This window comes from Panthera pardus, unplaced genomic scaffold (assembly GCF_024362965.1).
Source record: "Panthera pardus isolate Hobbes unplaced genomic scaffold, ASM2436296v1 HiC_scaffold_26, whole genome shotgun sequence".
Taxonomy (NCBI): Eukaryota; Metazoa; Chordata; class Mammalia; order Carnivora; family Felidae; genus Panthera; species Panthera pardus.
In genome coordinates this window covers 1,086,283-1,094,437 of record NW_026526832.1, presented here as the reverse complement: position 1 = coordinate 1,094,437, position 8,155 = coordinate 1,086,283, and the positions used below count along the sequence as shown (strand labels likewise).

Genomic DNA, 8,155 nt, shown 5'->3' with positions numbered 1-8,155 from the left:
CCCGCGCGCTGCTGCCGACTTGGAATTCTGAGGCTTGCTAGTAATTTATTGGTTAATGCCTCAGTGTTGAAAATGGCCGAAAAGGAGAATAACGAGAGTTCTGTCATCGATTCAAACGATTGCCGTCCTACTTGCACCCCAGCGCTAAAGTTTCTGAAAGAGGCCCTTACCCTTTGTTGCTCTTGCAGTGGAGGCCGCGCTCCTGCCCCTTCAGCTCTGGCCTTCTCTCTGTCCAAGAAAGGAGGCCTCTCACAAGGCTGACCTTGCACTTGCGGACTTTCCTATGTCTTTGAGGGGAAAATAATCGATGTTTAGAGTGTCCTTTTCATATTTTTCTTGGGGGAGAAGCCCTTTTTAGCCCTTGTATGTGATTAACCAGATCTCTTGATAAGGTGAAATGGACCTTGATAAGGTCCGTTTCATGAAGCTTTCACTTTAAAATATCCACCTGTGTTTGTTCCAGCTTTGCCCATGAAGGGAATTCTAGGGAGAGAAGAAAAAAGAACAAAACTTGAGCCAACAAGGAGTAGGGAGTCAGAAACGGATTTCATGGAGTCCCCGTTTGGAATGAGCCCACAAGTGGAAAGGAGGGCAAGTGTCAACTTCCTCTGGTTCAGGGGCTGTGACTCAGTGCAGGTCTGACAAGGGCTGCTGTCCCCGTGGCCCCGAGTGCATTAACATGGGGTCTAATGATGTTACTCGGGGAACTGCCCGCTCCTAGGATTAGATGCACGTTACCCTGGGGAGATGAATGAGACCCCTTGGAGCAGCCTCCAGCTGCTTAACTCTCAGAGAATTAGCTAAATTCTGAGGAACAATCCTGTCAGCGCGGGAGGAAAGGTGGGAGTTTGCCACTGGGAAACAATGGAAGCACTTGGGCTATGCTAGAGGCTTTGACAAAGAAGGTTAAGAAAGGGCTCATCATCTCTAGACTTCCTGACCACATCCATGGTGACTCAAAGCAGGCAGCAAGTTTGAATCACAAAAGAGACAACATGTTATTTTTATTTTAATTTTTAAACTACTGAAAAGCAACTGTATAAGACTTTCATAATTTGTTTTAGTGTATTTCATCTTTTTTTATTTTTAAGCAGAATGCCAATTTATTAACTCACAATGAGTAATAAAATTGCCCACTGGAACAAATTGCATGTGTAGGCTGGTCAGTGTATTATCTCCCAGCAGAAAAATCTATATGGGAAGCCAGAATATAATTAGAAGGTTATTTGATTAATATGGAGGCAGAACAAGGGGATTAGTTAAATTTAATGATTAGCTCATTAAACCCTGATACCCCTATGCTACCAACTCCACAGTGGGGTTGTTCCTGCCAAGGAGATTAGAATCAGCTGTTCATACTTGCTTACCTACTTTTCTTTGTAGCTCATAGCATGTGTAATATAGTGGTTAAGAATGAGGAATTTTGGAGTCAAGCCTCTGCCACTTAGTAACATTGCAGTGCAAACAACTGCTATATTTCAGTGTCCTCAGTCTGTAAAATTGGCTTACTAATAGTACTATCATAGGATTGCTTCAAGGATTAAATAAAATCATGCAAGTTAAGTCTTCAGCTCAGTATCTAGAACATAATAGGTACTTTTTTTAAACATCAGCTGTAAATCAGCCACCTGGGTGGCTCAGTCGAGCGGCTGACTTCGGCTCAGGTCATGATCTCATGGTTCGTGAGTTCGAGCCCCGCGTCGGACTCTGTGCTGACAGCCTGGAGCCTGCTTCGAATTCTGTGTCTCCCTCACTCTCTGCCCCTCCCCTGCTCACGCTGTACGTGTCTCTCTCTCTGAAAAATAAAAAAAATAAATAAACATCATCTGTAAAAAATAACCCTTAAGTGGCTTCTAATTGCTGTTAGGTTAGAAACTACAATCCCTATATATCCTGAATGTGATTTGGCTGCTCATCTTATGCCACTTTCTCTTCCTTTCTGCTTTTTACTTTGGATTTCTTTTAATTAGTAACAGTTACATTCATTAATTGATTAGTTTTGAAACAAGGCAGAGACATTTTCATTGATTTTATATTTTTCACATTGTCCCTTACTCCCACAAATATTTATGAGCCCTTCTGGCAGGCAGACCCAGGGACTGGTACTATGACATTCCTGCTCCCTGCCCACCCCAGGCTCTAAATGGGAGGAGATGCCTGGCTAACTCCTCCTCATCCTTCCTCCCCAGCTCAGCTACTACTTCCTGGATGAAGCCTTCCCCTACACTAATTTCTCACAGGGTCCTGTGTTTCCTACTAAGTGGTATTTGAAATTACAGCACTTCTTGCTGTAATTTGTAAGCTCCATGACACTGGGAAGGTGGTCTGTTTTGCTCAAGCTTTGTTACTATCTGACCCACAGAAGGTGATTAGGAATGTTTGAGGAGAGGGAACGAGAAGAGCTGGAGAGAGGAAAGGAGACATTAAAAAAGAATAAATAAAGATAAGGGATGGCAGGGGCGCCTGGGTGGCTCAGTCGGTTAAGCGTCCGACTTCGGCTCAGGTCATGATCTCGAGGTCCATGAGTTCGAGCCCCGCGTCAGGCTCTGTGCTGACAGCTCAGAGCCTGGAGCCTGTTTCAGATTCTGTGTCTCCCTCTCTCTCTGCCCCTCCCCTGTTCATGCTCTGTCTCTCTCTGTCTCAAAAATAAATAAACATTAAAAAAAAAAAAAAAAAGATAAGGGATGGCAGAAGGAAATAGGGAAATAGGAAATCTTGGGGCTCATGTAAAATCAATGAAAAGAGCTACAGCTTTATCTTAGTTGCAAGCATTATAATAAAATTGAGGGCTCTTTACTAACAGGGAAGTTCTTTGCCATCCTGCTCTGAGAAGGGATTTCTGATTCCATACATTAGTGCCCTTAAGGGTAAAATAAACCCGAGAAGTTATTGGTTTATTTCATATTTAATATTAATGAGATTTGTTGAATGTGAAATGTTGTAAAGCACAAGAAAAAACCTAATCACTGGCTAAAGGCTCCAGATTTCTCGAAGAATATTAATGTGGCAGTAGTCTTTGAAAGAGGCAAGGTTGGGATTGGATAAACTAATGTTTGTGACTCACATAGCAACTATAACAACTCCAGGTCTTATCAGTTTCCCAGTGAAGAAGAGAGTTCCAATAACTAAGAGAAAGCATTTGCAGTGTAAGGAGTGTTTGGGCAGGAGAAAAGAGGAAAATGACACTAGGTATATCAAAGAGCAATAGAGGAGGTGTGGAGATATTGAGAAGAAAGCTGTGAGGCTATGAATCTTAAGAGTACCTTCTATGTGATGACAGGCCAAGAAGAAAGAAATCTAGACCAGATGTCTCTGTAACTGTTCCAGTCCTATAGGGCCAAAGCTCAGACATCTCAGATGGCCTCAGACACAAGCTAGCTGTAGAGGGATCTGAAACAAATACAACGTGAATCCCCTCATTTTTAGGCTTCTTGGAATTTGCTTTTGTTTCTCGTTTTCTCTCCTAGTTCTTAATCACATCTTTGACAATCCCAATTAAAGTCGTGAGGGATGAAGAACTCATAGGGTATAATGAAGACACTAAAAAAGACAATTATATAATGATGACATTATATATAATTTATATCTAATTGTGGTGGTCACTGTTCTAATATCTATGCCTCATGACAGTACTAAGGAAGAAGTTACTGTTTCTCTTCCTGTTCTACAAATGAAGGTGCTAGCACTTAAGTAACCCAGGTCACATATCAAATCATTAGTGAAGCTGGGACTTGAGCCTAGGTCTAAGCTCTAAATTCACGCTCTTTGTTACAAGTCAAACAATAAATACTTCACACTCCCTGAGATAATTAATGGTACAATTTAGTTTGTATCCTTTCATACCTTTTTCTATTAACAGGCACACATGCACACACTGGGGAACTGAATGAGACCCTCTTGGAACAGCCACCAGCTGCTTAACGCTCAGAAGATTAGCCAAATTCTGAAGAACAATCCTGTCACTTATGTGAAAGTAATGTGAAACATGGATTTTTCTCTTAAAAATTTTCATGGCCACTTTTCCAGAAACTGTGGAGATAAATCATTCTATTTTTTCTTTTTTTTTATTGTAGTAAAATAAACATATTTATAATTTTAACCATTTTTAAATGTACAGTTTTGTGGCATTAAGTACATTCACATTGTTCTGCAAATTCATTTTTCTAATAATAGTGAAATGTAGTATAGTATGACTGCCATTCAGTTCATTCAGCTGTTACCTTTACTGGTTGATATTCAAATTATTTCTCATTTTTGCCCTTTGCACAATGCCGATGAACCTAACATATTTGTACATATACTTTTGTGAACCAATGTTTTTATTTTTGTGGAAAAGATGTCCCAAAATGGAATTGCTGAGACAAAGGAAAAGTGCATTTTTACATATCATTAGTTACAGCCAGATTACTTTCCAAATGGCTGTCACAACTCACATTCCTACCAGGAGGGTATGACAATATCATTTCCCAACTCTCTTGCCAGAGCTGAGTGTTACCATTTAAAAAAAATTTTGTCAGTATGGGACCTCGTCAAGATAAAAAACTTCTGCACTGCAAAGGAAACAATCAACAAAACTAAAAGGCAACCGGTGGAATGGGAGAAGATATCTGCAAATGATGTATCAGATAAAGAGTTAGCATAAAAAAATCTATAAAAAAACTTACCAAACTCAACACCCGAAAAACAAACAATCCGATAAAGAAATGGGCAGAAGACATGAATAGATACTTTTCCAAAGAAGACATCCAGATGGCCAACAGACACATGAAAAGATGCTCAACATCGCTCATCATCAAGGAAATACAAATCAAAACCATATTGAGATACCACTTTACACCTGTCAGAGTGGTTAGAATTAACAACTCAGGAAACAACAGATGTTGGTGAGGATGTAGAGAAACGAAACCCTCTTGCACTGTTGGTAGGAATGCAAACTGGTGCAGCCACTCTGGAAAACAGTGTAGAGGTTCCTCAAAAAATTGAAAATAAAACTACCCTGGGACCCAGCAATAGCACTACTAGAAATTTCTCCAAAGGATACAGGAGAGCTGATTCATCGGGGCACATGTACCCCTATGTTTATAGCAGCACTTTCAACAATAGCCAAATTATGGAAGGAGCCCCAATGTCCGTTAACTGATGAATGGATAAAGATGTGGTTTATATACACGATGGAATACTACTCAGCAATGAGAAAGAATGAAATCTTGCCATTTGCAACAACGTGGATGGAACTGGAGGGTGTTATGATAAGTGAAATACGACAGGCAGAGAAAGATATCATATGTTTTCCACTCATATTGGAATTTGAGAAACTTAACAGAAGACCATGGGGGAAGGGAAGGGGAAAACAATAGTTTCAAACAGAGAGGAAGGCAAACCGTAAGAGACTCTTAGATACAGAGAACAAACTAAAGGTTGATTGGGGGGAGGGGCAAGGGAGAGGGGAAAATGGGGGATGGGCATTGAGGAGAACACTTGTTGAGATGAGCACTGGGTGTTGTATGTAAGAAATGAATCATGCTTCTGAAGCCAAGAGCACACTGTACACACTGTGGGTTAGCTAACTTGACAATAAATTATATTTAAAAAAAATTTTTGCCAGTATGACAAATGAAAAAGGTTAAGAGAATATTTTTTACCCTTGGGAAAATTTTTTTAAAAAAGAGAATATCCAGAAGCCACAAAAGAAAACACTGATAAACTTAACTACATTAAAATGAAAAATTACTATATAAGTAAAATCCGAGGTGCCTGGGTGCCTTAGTCGGTTGAGTGTCCAACTTTGGCACAGGTCATGATCTCACGGTTTGTGAGTTCGAGCCCTGCGTCGGGCTCTGTGCTGACAGCTCAGAGCCTGGAGCCTGCTTCAGATTCTGTGTCTCCCTCTCTCTGCTCCTCCCCCACTCACACTCTGTCTCTCTCTCTCTCTCAAAAATAAATAAACATTAAAAAATTATAAGTAAAATCCAAAGACAAACAATAGGAGAAAACATTTTCAACACATATGACAAAGGGTTAGTACCAATTGATAAGAAAATGACAAACAGCCCAATGAAAACTAGGAAAAAGAGTGTAATTCACCAACGAGGAAATGCAAATTGTCCATAAACGTGAAAAGATGCTTAACCGCACTGATCAGTAAATTAATTAATTCATTTGTATGGTAAGTTTGGGAACAAGGAGGCACACTCCATGTGAGGGTAGGGCAGAGGAGGAATCTAAATAATTGGATGCTCAGTCTTTAGCTCTTCTATGAGTTTGGCCTCTGGTAAAGCTTTCGTGATTCTGATGATGCTTTCCAGAATTTCTTAATGATGCCATTCATGTGGGTATCTGCTGTCAAAGGCTACAGCTCATTAATCAAGAGACTCCTGTAAGAATTTATTCTCACCATTTCTATTGCTGCTTAGTCCCACCACTTGGCTATTGTCTACAGTCATGTCCACTTGAATCATCAGTATCTTTATTGGGACAGATTGAAATTGTTTTTGCTATTATGTAGACTTACCACCAGCCATCCTCAACTTTTATCTGAAAGCCAATGCCATTTCCACAGACAAGCTATCATTTGGGGACTTACCTCTTTAGACCTCACCCCAACACTTCAGGAAGGCACATACTCATCTTTTGAGACTGGTCCTAGTTTAGACTTGCCCTGAATTCAGGGCAAAATCTGCCCCCGGATGAATGCCAACTCTGTCCGACTAGTACACCTACTTGCTTTTGCTTCCAGCTTTGTTTGCTTGGTACCTGGGCCTCCCTGACCTCCCTTTTCCTCTCATTTTCCCCCACTTAAAAAAAATTTTTTTTTGGCTTAATGATTGTGGCTTGACTTCTCACTGATACCTGATTTGGCCTCAGGGTCCTTCCACTATAAACTGCCTCCACAGGCAGCCAAAGGAAGATCCTGCCCCATTCCCTGGGCAACTAAGGATGTTGGAGTAGAAGTAGGAAGGAATTCTTGTATCTTTTGTCACCCAACTCTACTCTGTGAGAGGACACAGCTGCCCCTAGGGCAGAGATTGCTGGTGTGGTGGGGCAACTGGAAGAACTTGGCCCTGTCCTCAATGGCGTTGCCTTCACAATTCACAGAGACCTTATACACTTGCTGGGGTTTTTGCCATACTTTGATAACTTTTCAGTCCTCAGGCTCCCCTAGGAAGCCTGAATAGTTGATGTTCTTACAATCGCATTTAACTGAAAAAGGCAATCCACAAAGGAGAAATGTAAAGAGAATTTGGCTTAACTGTATTCTGTGATTAAAGGCCTAGCAGAGGAAGAGCATACAAACCAGGCCATGGTGAGTATCTATGAGGTTGAGATATTCTCAGACACGGGGAAGCAGGGTTCTGGTCTTTGCCCCCAAACGTGGTCTGAGTGATGTTACCCTTTATAAACCATCTCAGAGGGTTCATGGGATGATCTGCCAGAGTGATCACCTAGTGTGTCCTGCTGGGATCATGCTTTCCTTTGTGAAGGTTCCTACATTGGTACCTTCCTTCCAGGCTTCCAGCTGGGTTGCAGACATCAACCCAACTGTCATGGATTAGCTTGTATGTAGATTAGATCTAGTAGGATGTGTTTCTGGAGTCCTTTGGCAAATGCATCAGCTGGGATTCAGAGTAATGGGTAACCTTTCTCGAATAGATAATTCAAAGGAATAGTGTTGTGGTTTCAGCCCTGGCTGCACTTTAGAATCCGCTGGAGCACTTTAAATCAAGTGATGCCTAAACCTGTAGATTTATTAAGTCAGAATCTCTGTGCTTGGGACAAGGCACAGGTAGGTTTTCAAAGCAAAAGGTGATTCTAATGGACAACCAGGGTTGAAAACTACTGGGCTAGCCAATTGTTGATTGAATCAGTGGTGATGACCTTACATGTTCAAGAGGCCTGCAAGATCCCTATTATATATATGAAGAGAATGTTATTCTTCAGGACCGTGGACACCTTTGTGGGAAACAGTGGATTCTCAAACTTTAATGTGCATACAAATCACCAGAGGATCGTTTTAAATCACATATTTTAACAGGATTCTGCATTTCTAACAAGCTCCCGGGAGGTGCTGATCCGGACTATGCACCACAGTGAGAAGCAAGAATCTAGACCAGCACTCTGCAAACTGGAATAGGATACATGAAACTTCCAAGGTCTG

General features: G+C 41.1%; 1 long non-coding RNA gene across 1 annotated transcript in view; it reads left to right on the top strand.

Annotated features, from left to right (window-relative positions):
* Nucleotides 1-5,976: 5,976 nt before the first annotated feature.
* The window catches only part of LOC109263919 (uncharacterized), a 39,308-nt gene continuing 37,129 nt past the window's right edge, over nt 5,977-8,155 (top strand). The window contains exon 1 of the long non-coding RNA XR_002078472.2: nt 5,977-8,150. This is a non-coding gene — a long non-coding RNA (uncharacterized LOC109263919). The remainder of the gene's footprint in view (nt 8,151-8,155) is intronic.